This window comes from Elephantulus edwardii, unplaced genomic scaffold (genome assembly GCF_000299155.1).
Source record: "Elephantulus edwardii isolate Elephantulus edwardi_28Jun2011 unplaced genomic scaffold, EleEdw1.0 scaffold00096, whole genome shotgun sequence".
Taxonomy (NCBI): Eukaryota; Metazoa; Chordata; class Mammalia; order Macroscelidea; family Macroscelididae; genus Elephantulus; species Elephantulus edwardii.
This window is the reverse complement of record NW_006399846.1, coordinates 7,871,096-7,884,132: the sequence shown is the minus strand read 5'-3', so window position 1 is coordinate 7,884,132 and position 13,037 is coordinate 7,871,096. Positions and strand designations below refer to the sequence as shown.

At 40.0% G+C, this 13,037-nt stretch overlaps 1 protein-coding gene and 2 pseudogenes across 1 annotated transcript in view; 2 read left to right on the top strand and 1 right to left on the bottom strand.

Moving 5' to 3' along the window:
- CACNA1C (calcium channel, voltage-dependent, L type, alpha 1C subunit) overlaps window positions 1–13,037 on the top strand; it is an 847,113-nt gene that overhangs the window by 777,255 nt on the left and 56,821 nt on the right. The window lies entirely within an intron of this gene.
- LOC102875682 lies at window positions 637–1,230 on the bottom strand (annotated as a pseudogene).
- Window positions 11,317–11,686, top strand: LOC102876081 (annotated as a pseudogene).

Below are 13,037 nucleotides of genomic sequence, written 5' to 3'. Positions count from 1 at the left end.
TGACTGGGGTAATCAGGGTGGTTGTGTCGAAGACAGTGAGGTTGGCACAGGATAGAACAGAGTTTAGGGCTCTTGTACACAGGGTCACTATGAGTCACAAGTGACTCGATGGCACATAACAACAACATTATTTTTTTTGTGTGTACCATCAAATTGGATCTGACTGGTACTGGAGGAAATTGTTCCTCCTTCTCCAGCAGAGCATCTGGTGGATTCGAACCACATACTCTGGGACTGCAGTGTGGCTTCTTTCCCCTAGGCCACCAGAGCTCCCTTATGACCTGGACATATTTAATTAAGACAGAAGCTTTGCAAAACATGACACAATTTTTATTATTAAATGAGAAAATCTCATTTGTTACATCTTCACACTGCTAGTCAGAGAAATGCTGCAGTGATGTAGAAAGTCAATGCTGGATCAACCAAAGTCCTCATTTCTACAACATTCATTTACAAAAAAATAATGTTCAACACAGTCCAACACTACATTCTTGGTTTTCTTCATATTGAAATGCTCCCAAAAAATCATCTTCTCATCAGGTATTTTACTACTTATAGTTCTTCATTTTCACAATTCACCCCAAACAGTATGAGAGATGTATCACACTAAGATTTCTAAAGCTGTAAGAAAATTCTTCACACATCATTGTCATCTGATGTGTCACTGCTACTTGTCTCTGTGTCATCATTCTCAACAGGAAGTTTGAAAGTGCTTTTTTTCCAGGGTCCAAACTCGAAGTCCCAGATCAGACCATTTTTCAAAATACCATTTTTTCTCAGACCATTCTTCTTTAACTGTTCACTAATATCTTAGAATTCTCTCATTTAATCCTTAGTTAAGGAAGCATGTGTTTCACCATTTTCACTCCCTTCCTGCCAGCCCATCTTCTTTAACAACCTGTGTTCAGCCTCAAGTGAACGTGAAACAACATCAGTTTGTGGAAAAGTTGAAGATCAAATAATCTGTTGAGAAGTCACTGAGGCATTGCCATTCTCTTGTAGAATTTCACTTTCATCAAAGTTTTGATTTATATGCCTCTCTTGTGACTACTCTGTTATGCAAATTAAACGTATCTTCATCCTTTTCTGAGCCAGCATGACTTTCATCTTCATGTTCGTCTTCTACTCTGTCCCTTTTCTTGTTTCTTTTTTTTATTTTTTTTTTACTCTGTCCCTTTTCAATGCTTTCAAAAATTCACTCTTTTTATCTGTACTCATTCGTGTCAGTTTGGTTAGATGAAATTAGCCTGCAGCTTATTATTGCCTATGTTGTTCAAATGATGCTGAGATAAAAATTCTTGGTTTTAAGTCAATGAAATAAAAATAAATTAACCATAATTGATATTGTAAAGGTATGTAAATTTTTAGCCCATAAAGGAACCAAAATGGATGTAAGATGACACTCTGAATATTGTATTAGAGTGCTGAGAAGCCAAAGCTAAAGGAAGAAATCAAGAAATTAAAGAGCTGAACAGAACATTTCAAAGGGCAGTTTTGGGTGACAAAGCAAGATACTATAATGAAATGCACAGAGAGCTGGAGTCAGAAAATCAAAAGGGCTGAACTCGCTCAGCAGTTCTTAAGCTGAAGGAATTGAAAAACAAATTCAAGGCACAAGTGGCAATACTTAAGGATGCTTTGGGCAGAACATTAAATGATCCAAGAAGCGGTAAAAGAAGAGAGAAGGAGTACACAGAGTCACTGTATCAGAAGGAATTGGCCGACACAGAAGAATTTCATGAAACAACATATGAGCAAGAGCCTATGGTGATGAAGGAGGAAGTTCAAGCTTCTCTGAAAGAATTGGCAAAAAACAAGGCTCCAAGAGTTGACAGCATACCAATTGACATATTTCAACAAACAGACGCTGCCCTAGATTTACTAAGTTGTACCAAGAAATCTGGAGGACAGCCACCTGGCCAACTGACTGGAAGAGATTGATATGTGTTCCCATTCCAAAGAAGGGTGACTCAACAGAGTGCGGAAATTATCGAACAATATCATTAATATCACATACAAGCAAGATTCTGCTGAAAATTATCCAAAAACAACTGGAGCACCACGTCAACAGAAAACTGTCAGATGTGCAGGCTGGGTTTAGAAGAAGCCGTGGTACTAGGGATGTTATAGCTAATGTTAGATGGATCTTGGCAGAAAGCAGAGGGTACTAGAGGAATGTCTGTCTGTTTCTTTGACTATGCAAAGGCTTTTGACTATGTGGATCACAACAAATTATGGTTGACTTTGAGAAGAATGGGAATCCCAGAACATTTTATTTTGCTAATGTGAAACCTATACTTGGACCAAGACGCAGTCATCAGAACAGAGCAAGGAGACACTGCATGGTTCAAAATTGGGAAGGGGTCCATCAGGGATGTATTTTGTCTCCATACCTTTTCAATCTGTGTGCAGAACAGATCATCTGGGACGCTGGGCTGTACTAGGAAGAACGTGGAGGAAGATTAATCTACAACCTGCATTATGCAAATGACACAACCCTGCTTGCTGAAACTGAGGAGGACCTGAAGTACTTGCTGCAGAAGGTCAAAGACTACAGCCTTCAATATGGATTAAAGTTCAGCATCAAGAAAACAAAGATTTTCACCATTGTGCCAACTGGCAACAGCATTATGGATGGTGAAGAGATTGAGATTGTTAACAGTTTTAGTTTGCTTGGCTCCACAGTCAACACTCTTGGTACCAGCAGCCAGGAAATCAAAATATGAATTGCATTGGGAAAGTCAGCTGTCAGAGACCTCTCCAGAGTACTGAAGAGTAACAATGTCAGGCTGGAGACTAAGGTACACCTGATCTGGGGCATAGTTTTCGCATTTGCGTGCTATGCATCGAAGAGCTGGACAGTGACTTGGGATGACAGAAAAAGAATTGATGCCTTTGATCTGGTTCTGGAGAAGAGTGTTGAATATACCACGGACTGCTAGGAGAACAAACAGGTTTGGCCTGGAGATCGTGAAACCAGGCTGCTCCTTGGAATCAAGGATCCTGAAGCTTCGTCTGACATAATTTGAACATGTTGCATGGAGAGACCAGTCCTTGGAGAGGGACATCATGCTTGGGAGGGTGGAGACACAGCACGAGAGAGGAAGACCCTCAATGAGATGGATTGATTCAGTGATTGGATTATGGAAGTAGGTGTGTCCGAGACAGTGAAGTTGGCACAGGATAGAGCAAGGTTTCGGGCTCTTGTGCATAGGGTCACTATGAGTCGCAAGCGACCCAACGGCACATAACAACAACAAGGGAACCAAGAAAAAAAAAAATCTTATTTGTGGGACCTATTAACAAAGTTCATTTCTCTGTCATGTAAACTTTTCCAGTAAGATAGAAAATCTCCCCAGTCCTTCCGAAAGACTAACATAAACCTAAAACTAATAATAAAAGGAAAACAACAGCTTATCCAAGCCAAAAAGTAAAGCAAATCAGCTAAAACTCCTTAATAACCATTATCAAGATCAATAAGGGCAATGCCAAAGAAAGAACATGATAAGGTCACATTCTTGTTAGTACCTTTTCTAGTTAACACTATAGGACACACTTTGGCCAATACAATAAGATTGCTTATTGTTGTTGTTGTGTGTGATCAAGCTGGAACTGACTCACAGCTGACCCTGCAGCAGGTTTTCAGAAGCAGTAAGTTACCCTGGAGAAGAAGGCCCAAACTTCTCCCTCTGGGCACGTGGACTTGGCACGTATTCCTTCCAGATTTCAGTGCAGCTTCTTACCACTGGGCCACTAAAAAATTAAATCATTGGGTGCAAAATAGAAAGAAAGAAAGAAAATCGTTCCTATTTACTGATGTCGAGGGGGAAATCACAAGGGAAACCCCAGGTGAATTGTTAGAATAAGAAAATTCAGAATTTTTTTCTGTATATAGAATCAACTGCATTCCTTCTACATCTAAGACAAACAGAAAATGCAACTTTGAGAATATACCATTTATGATAGCAACAAAATAAGATACCAGGAATTAATCTACAAAAGATTTAAATGCAGAAATTATAACATTTTAATAAAGACACTAAACAAGATCTAAATAAAGGAAGAGAGATGTACCACATTTGTATCTGGAAGACTTAATATAAAGATGTCAGGATGCTACAAGTTAATTTATTTTTAAATATAATACCAGCAAGACTTTTCAGTAGGATTAGTCATGGATCTTGACAAGCCTATTCTAATGTTTCTATCAAAAGAAGGGAAATGAATGGCCAAGACAGTTTTGAAGAAAAATAAGCCAAAATAATTCACTTTATGAAAGAGCAATACTTACTTATAAGCTGTAATGAAATATATATTTTTGTTGTGGGGTTGGTCAAAGCCCAGCAGACAGAATTCCCACATCCCAGAGTGCGGGCAGTCTGTGGAGCCAGAAAGGAAAACTGCAGCACAATTAGTGCTTAACTTAGGCCAATCTTTTTGGGTTCCCCTCCTTTCTTTATTGTTTTTTCTTCCCCACCATCTCCTACCCTGCATCTTGTCTTTGTTGCATGAAATATATATTTTGTTAGTATTATGTGTCATCAAGTCAGCTATGATTCATAGCAACCTTGTGCACTGTAGCTCTGAACTCTGCATTATCCTGACCCAGTCTCACTGTCTCTGACACACCTACCCTCGTTATTCTAATTATTGTATCGAACCATCTCTTCCGGGATCTTCCTATCCTGTACTGTCCCTTGACATTTTAAGCATGATATTCTTCTCTGAAGACTGGTCCCTCCTTGCTATATGTCTAAAGTATGTGAGACAGAGTCTCAGAATCCTTGCCTCCAAGGAGCAGTTTGGTTTCACCTTCTCCAGGACGGATCTGTGTGTTCTCTTGGCATCCATAGATGTTCAATACACTCCTCCACCACCACAATTCAAAGGCATCAATTCTTCTGCCACCCTTGGTCACTGTTGAGCTCTCTGGTGCATAGCAAGTCATTTCAAAGGCCATGGCCTGAATCAGGCACACCTTAGTCTCTAGACTGACATCCTTCAGCACTCTGAAGAGGTCTCTGGCAGCACATTTTCTTAATGCAATTTGTCTTTTGATTTCCTAACTTCTTGTGCCAAGAGTGTTGATTGTAGAACCAAACAAGCTCAAATTGTTAACCGTCTCAATCACTTCTTCATCATGATGCTGCCAATCGACCCAGTGGTGAGAATCTTAATGTTGAGCTTCAATCCATATTGCAAAATACAATTTTTCACCTTCTGCAGCAAATACTTCAAGCCCTCCTCATTTCAGCAAGTAAAGTTGTGTCATCTGCATAATGCAGGTGTTGATGAGTCTTCCTCCAGTCCTGATGCCACCTTGCTCCTCATAAAGCCCAGCCTTTTGAATGATCTGTTCTGCATACAAATTGAAAAGGTATGGAGACAGGACACATCCCTGATGTACTCCTTTTCTGATTTTTAACTATACAATATTTCCTTGCTCTGTTCTGAGGATTGCCTCATAGTCTAAGTATAGGTTTTACATGAGCAAATCAGGTGTTCTGGATTCCCATTCTTCTCAAGGTTAGCTAAAATTTGTTGTAATCCATAATTCTTGGAGGCAAAGATGGTGAAGCTTCATCTCTCATACTTTGGACATGTTACAAAGGGAGGAGACTATTCCTTGGGAAAGGACATCATGCTTGGAAAGATGGAGGGTCAGCAAAGGGAAAGAAAACTCCCAGCAAAATGAATTAACATAGTGACTGCAGCAGTGGGCTCAGGTGTGTCAGAGGCGATGAGAAAGGCACAGGACAGGAGAGGGTTCAGGTCTATTGTCCATAGGATTTCTATAAGTCATCTTCAACTTAACAGCATTTGACAACAACATGGTAAAAGGCCTAAAAAAAATCTGCAACTACAGTTGTAAAAAGAGCAAATCCTGAGGGTACATGGTTCAAATTCACCAGATGCTCTGCTGGAGAAACAGGGACATTCTCCTCTGGGGCAGAAGAGAAGAGCAAGGGTTGTAAGGAGATGGCCATATCTGGCCTTTACCAATCTCACAAAGGGGAATGGTCCCTACCAACAATGTCAGCATCATAAAATGCATTCCCATGACATCAGGCATGTTCCCCACACTCCTGTACCTCTTTCTACTCTCTCAGTGTTGCCACACCTAAAATCTGTGATAGACCTCAGACCACAAAGAACCATGTTGGGCCGGTCAAAAGGTTTTCATTCAGGTTAGTAGCAGAATACAGTCTTCTGAAATGTTCTTAAATCAACAAAAACATTAACACATAAACCATTCAAGGAATTAACAGTTTCAACTTCATTCTTCACCCTTAATTTATCTCATTCATGTACATATGGCTGGGGGGCCTCTGCCCTTGTCTCAGGTCAAAATTCCTCTATTCCATGAGTCTGCAACCAACACATCAAATTCCACTTCTGACAGCAATTATAAAAAAAGCAAAGGTCCTATGGGGACAGCCATATCTGACCTTTACCAATCTCACAAAGGGGAACTGTCCCCATCAACAACATTAATAACACAAAACCTATTCCTATGGTGTCAGACATGTCCCCCTACACTCCCATATCTCTTTCTACTCTCAGCACCAGTCTTATTAGTTTATGGCACACAGAATCTGATGTGATATCCCACAGACCACACAGAACCATGTTGGGCAAGTCAAAAGGTTTTCATTTAGGTAAGTAGCAGAATACAGTCAGGACAGTTTCTGAAATGTGCTTAAAAGTGCCTCAGCCTTGAGTCTTGTGGTTTAGGTGAGTGTTACAAGGTTCTCAGTCCTGCAAATTATACCCCTCCCCATTTGTCCAACTAACTTGGGCAAAGGCTCTTAGCTTTAGTTCCAATGGTGGAACAGTCCAAAGGTCCTATCATATATATCAGGTCTCTGGTTCTCCACTGTGACTATTATGGCTTTTTCTCCTATAGGACCTCCTACTTCGTCTGGTTTCCTGAAGGACAAGTTGCATTCTCTTGATTGCTCTTTTCTGGTACTGAGGTTTCTCCTTTACTGTGGCTAGATCCACTTAATTTAATGATGAGACTAGGTAATCCCCTTTTGGGTTGGTGAAACTAGCCAATCCCCTGTGGATAGGCTGACATGTCCTATTCACATATTCCCACTCATTCACATGGTAAAGTCAATAAATAATAGATTGGAACACCATTTTGAACAATACACTCCAGAACAGTAGATACATACATAGGTAAATATGTAGTTAAATACTTGAGGGAGATTGTACAGAGACTGGGGGTGGGGGGTGCACGTGTGTGTGTGGTGGTGATGGTTTATACCGTAGAGTTAAAACCAACCCATAGCTGGCCCTCTGGCGGGTTCTCAGAGGCAGTTAATAGCACAGGAGGAGATTGTCCATCCTTCTCCTATGGAGATAGGGAGAAAGAGAGGGAAGAAAGAAGGGAGGGAGAGGCAGAGAGGGAGGGGTGAGAAAGGAGAGAGAGAGATAGTAGAATGTTAGAAGCTATTTCTAGATATATATTTGTAAATGCTGCATACATACTCATATATGATGAAACAACACATAAGGAGATATACTTAGCCATCAATACTGAACTACTGGCCTTGAAGGACAAGGACCACAGTCTCAGGGAACATTTAGATCAATGAGCAAAGCACAGTCATACAAATAATACTCTGCATCCTAGTATCATCTAAGATCTTAAAAGTTTGCAAGTGACCAAGCAGCAACTATTGATCTCTTCCCACTAAAGGAGAATTAAAATACCTGAATATTCCAAGAAATAATTAGTCCAAATGACTAATGACTACAGCCTACTCTAAGCTGAGACCAGAAGAAGTAGATGGTGCCTTGTTGTTGTTGTTATGTGTCATCAAGTCATCTGTGACTCATAACAACCCTATGTATAACAGCCCTAACCCCTGCTCTATCCTATGCCAGTTTCATGGTCTCTGACACACCTACCCCCATTACCTAAGTCACTGAATTAATCCGTCTCATCTAGGGTCTTCCTCTCCTGCACTGCCCCTTCACCATCCCAAGCATGACATCCCTCTCCAATGACTGGTCCCTCCTTGCAACATGTTCAAAGTATGCCAGATGAAGCTTCAGAATCCTTGCCTCCGAGGAGTAGCCTGGCTTCACCCTCTCCAGGATGAATCTATTCATTTTATTAGCAGTCCACGAATATATTCAATCTCTTCTCCAATACCATAACCCAAAGGCATCAATTCTCCTTCAGTCATCTCTAGTTATTGTCCAGTTCTCTGATACATAGCAAGTCGATTGCAAAGACCATGGCCTGTATCAGGTGCACCTTGGCTTCCAGACTGACATTGCTGCTCTTCAATACTTTGGAGGGGTCTCTGACAGCAGACTTTCCCAGTGCAATTCTTCTTTTAATTTCTTGGCTGCTGGTACCAAGAGTACTGATTGTAGAGCCAAGCAAGCTGAAGCTATCAGCAATCTTAATCTCTTCACCCATCTATCATGATGCTACCAATCAGCCCAGTGGTAAGAATCTTTGTTTTCTTGATATTGAGCTTCAATCCATATTGAAGGCTGCAGTCTTTGATCTTCTGCAACAAGTGCTTCAGGTCCTCCTCAGTTTTTCAGCAAGCAGGGTTGTGTCATCTACATAACACTGATTGTTGATGAGTCTTCCTACAATTCTGAGACCACATTTCTCCTCATAGAGCTCAGCCTCCTGGATAATCTGTTCTGCATATAGATTGAAAAGGTATGGAGATAGGATACATCCTTGACACACTCTCTTCCCAGTTTTGAACCATGCAGTGTTTCCTTGCTCTGTTCTGATGACTGCCTCCTGGTCCAAGTATAGGTTTTACATAAGCACAATCAAGTATTCTGAGATTCCCATTCTTCTCAGAGTTAGCCACAGTTTGTTGTGGTCCACACAGGTCTAACTCCTTTGCATGGTCAATGAAACACAGATAGACATTCCTCTGGCATTCCCCACTTTCAGCCAAGATCCATCTAACATTAGCAACAATATCCCTATTACCATGGCCTCTTCTAAACCAAGCTTGAAGTTGTCTGATGATGTGCTGTTCCAGTCATTTTTTGGATAATCTTCAGCAGAATCTTACCTGCAGGTGATAGTAAAGATAGTGTTTGATAATTTCTGCACTCTGTCAGATCACCTTTCTTTGGAATGGGAACAAATATAGATCTCTTCCAGTCAGTTGGCCAGGTGATTGTCCCTGAGATTTCTGGCACAACTTGGGGAGCACATCTAGGGCAGCATCTGTTTGTTGGAATATATCAATTGGTATACCATCAATTCCTAGGGCCTTGTTTTTTGGGTGGGGTTTTTTTTTGGAAGAGGGTGGGTGTCTTGTTTTGCTCCAGTTATTTCAGAGCAGCTTGAACTGACCAGGACCATGATAGAAAGTCCTGGTTAGAATGTGTAAAACATGTAGGACAATATTGAATTTTTTTTAAGACCAGACTTATTGGTCTGAGAGAGATTAGAGGAACACTGAAAAGTATTCCCCTAAGAAATAGCCTTCTAACTGGAAAGTCAGATACTCAGAGAAACATAAAGTTCAATTGTGAATCACAGTCCAAAAAACATCCTGTGTCTTGCTTTGGTGGTGAGTAGAAACTGGGGTCTTAAAAGCTTGCGAGCCGCCATCTGAGTTACAACTATTGTTCTCTGTATGGAACAAAGAAAATGAAAGAAAAGCAATGATGTATAGAAAAAATTGGTCCAAAGAACTGGTGAACCTCAACTTCCATGACCCTGAGATCAGAAAAACTAGGTGCTACCATTGCTGACCACTCTAAAAGGAATGGCAGTAAAAGGTACTGGACAGAGTAGGGAGGAAGGTGGAAGAAAAAGCAAAAGCATAAAAAGAATGAAGCCTGCTGGTCCTCTAGAGACAAGTAGAACCTCAGAGACTATGGCCATTAATCACCCTTCAAATCTGGACCAAAATTCAATCCTATGGCTCAGCTTTTAGCCAAATAATAGACAGGCCTCTAAGGTGGCCAGTAATTCAAGGAACATTCACTTTTTTTAACTATTTTGTTAGTTTTAATGAACATTTACAGAGGGGACATTCACTCTTTAGAATAACTATCCATATAAAGTCAAAAGAGTATCACCTGATTGTTCATGGGTAAAGCCTGAAAAGCAGGAAAGGGTAGGATAGAACATTATTGAGAATGAGAATCACAAGGACATGTTTTTTGTTGTTTGTTATGTGCCGTCGAGTCGCTTGCGACTCATAGTGACCCTATGTACAACAACCCTAAACTCTGCTCTGTCCTGTGCCAATCTCACCGTCTCCGATACACCCATTCCAATTACTCCAGTCACTGAATCAGTCCATCTCATAGAGGATCTTCCCCTCCTGTGCTGTCCCTCCACTCTCCCACAAATGATGTCCCTCTCCAAGGACCGGTCTCTCCTCACAACATGTCCAAAGTATGTCAGACGAAGCCTCAGAATCCTTGCCTCCAAGGGGCCGCCCAGTTTGACCCTTTCCAGGATGAATGTTTGTTTTCCTAGCAGTCCATGGTACCCTCAATACTCTTCTCCAGAACCACAGCTCAAAGGCATCAATTCTCCTTCTATCCTCCTTAGTCACTGTCCAACTCTCTGATGCATAACAAGTGATTGCAAAGACCATGGCCTGTATCAGGCGCACCTTATTCTCCAGAGAGACACCATTGCTCTTCAGTACTTTGGAGAGGTCCCTAACAGCCGACTTTCCCATCACAATACGTCTTTTCATTTCCTGGCTACTGGTGCCAGAGTGTTGACTGTGGGGCCAAGCAAACTAAAGCTGTGAACAATCTCAATCTTTTCACCATCCATCCTGATGTTGCCAATTGGATATTTTAATTGATGTTATTTAAAATTGTGTATGAATAGTGAATGGAAGATTAATTTGCTTTGTAAAGTTTTACTCATATCATAATTTAACAAAATGCCACTCTTAGAGCCTTTCATTCAAATAATAGATGGTAAATAAAACAATGAAGAATGACTCCTTTGAACAAACAACTATACAAGGCCAAAAGGACACAATTTGCCTAAAGCCAAAGCTGTTAAAGCAGGGAAGGACAGAGAAACTCAATGACTGGAAATAGATGAACCAGGGAGGAAATGTGGAGAATGCTAACACATGCAGAGATTGTAACCAATGTCATAGACTAATTTTATAAATTATTGTGTGAAATGTTGATTGCAAAACAAATTTAGTATGTCAGCTTGCACATAAAAATATTTAAAGGTGGAGGAGGGCCGTGCTCGCGTCCAACACTCCCTGAGAAGTGGTCGTGGTCGTGGTCAGCGAGTCTGCCACATTGCTTGGCCTGGAGTGCGGGGCCATGGCGGATGAGGAGCTGGAGGCACTGAAGAAGCAGAGGCTGGCCGAACTGCAGGCGAAGCACGGGGATCCTGGTGATGGAGGAAGCAAAGCTCAGGGAAGCAGAAATGAGGAACAGTATCTTAGCCCAGGTTTTGGATCAGTCAGCCCAGGCCAGGTTAAGTGACTTAGCACTTGTAAAGCCTGAAAAAAGTGAAACAGTAGAGAATTACCTTATACAAATGGCAAGATATGGACAACTAAGCAGGAAGGTATCAGAACAAAGTTTAATAGAAATCTTTGACAAAGTAAGCCAACAAACATAAAAGAAAACAACAGTTACATTCAACAGAAGAAAAGTAATGGATTCTGATGAAGATGATGATTATTGAACAAAACACTTCAAATTTAATGGAATAATTTCTAGGACAACTAGTATTTGGCAGAAGTCAAGATATGATTAAATGTTTACTTTGTTTATAGTCTATATATGCCTTAAAAAAATAAAACTTGTTATGCAGAATAATAAAAATAAAAATATTTAAAGGTGGTATCTGTATGACTTTGAATAGAAAAAAATTTAAGGATGCAAAAAATATAAAGAAGAAGGAAATTGTAAGTTTGATTACATTAAAATAGGAACCTTAGATCCATCAAAATATGCCATAAATAAAGTTAAAAGATAAGGAAGGCTGGAAGAAGTATATTCAATGCATATAACTGACAATGAATGAATAGAAACTAAAAAAATCCACAAATAAATAAATTAGATAGATATGTTATTATGTGCCATCATGTCACCTGCAACTCCTGTGTACTAAACTCTGCCCTATCCTGACACAGTCTCACTGTCTCCAACACATCTAGCTCCATTACCCTAGTTTCTATGTCAGTATATATTTAGGGAGTTCTGGTGGCCTAGTGGTAAGAAGCTACACTGCAATCCTGAAGGCAGACAGTTCAAATACACCAGCTATCTTCGTGGGAGAAAGATAGGCGTTTCCCTGTGTGATTAACTGCCTCTGAAAACCCATGAGCAGGTCAGTTGATTCTAACTCAATGATACACAACAAAAATATATATTTTAGAAATAAATAAGAAAACTTATGAACCAAACAGGAAAAATATGGACATCGTAATTCAAATGAAGATATAATAAAAATTCTCAACCCTCAAATAAGGGATATCCAAATTAAACCAATAATAAACAAAAAATACCATATCCTTCATATAAGCAATATTTCTTTTTAAAGTGTTTCCTTTAAGTACTATTAGACAGTATTTCTAACTCCAAAATCTGTGACCATTGTTGGTAAGCTTAAAAATTCAATCATTTAATCAAGGCATTAGTAAAAAAATAAGACCCAAAGAATTTACAGGATACCAGTTGACATGTTTCAACAAACAGATGCATGCCTCGATGTGCTCACCAGCCTGTGCCAAAAAATTTGGAAGATAGCTATCTCGCCAACTGACTGAAAGAGATCTATATTTGTTTTTGTTCCCCAAAAAGGTTATCTAAAATAATTTGGAAATTACTGAACAATATCATTAATATCTTGAGCAAACAAAATCTTGAAAATTATCCAAAAATGGCTAAAACATTATATCCACAGAAAACTACCAAAAGCTCAAGTTGCATTTAGAAGAGGCCATGCCACCAGAGATATCATTGCTGATGTCAGATGGATCATGGCTGAAAGCAGAGAGTGCCAGGATGTCTATTTGTTTTTTACTGACTTT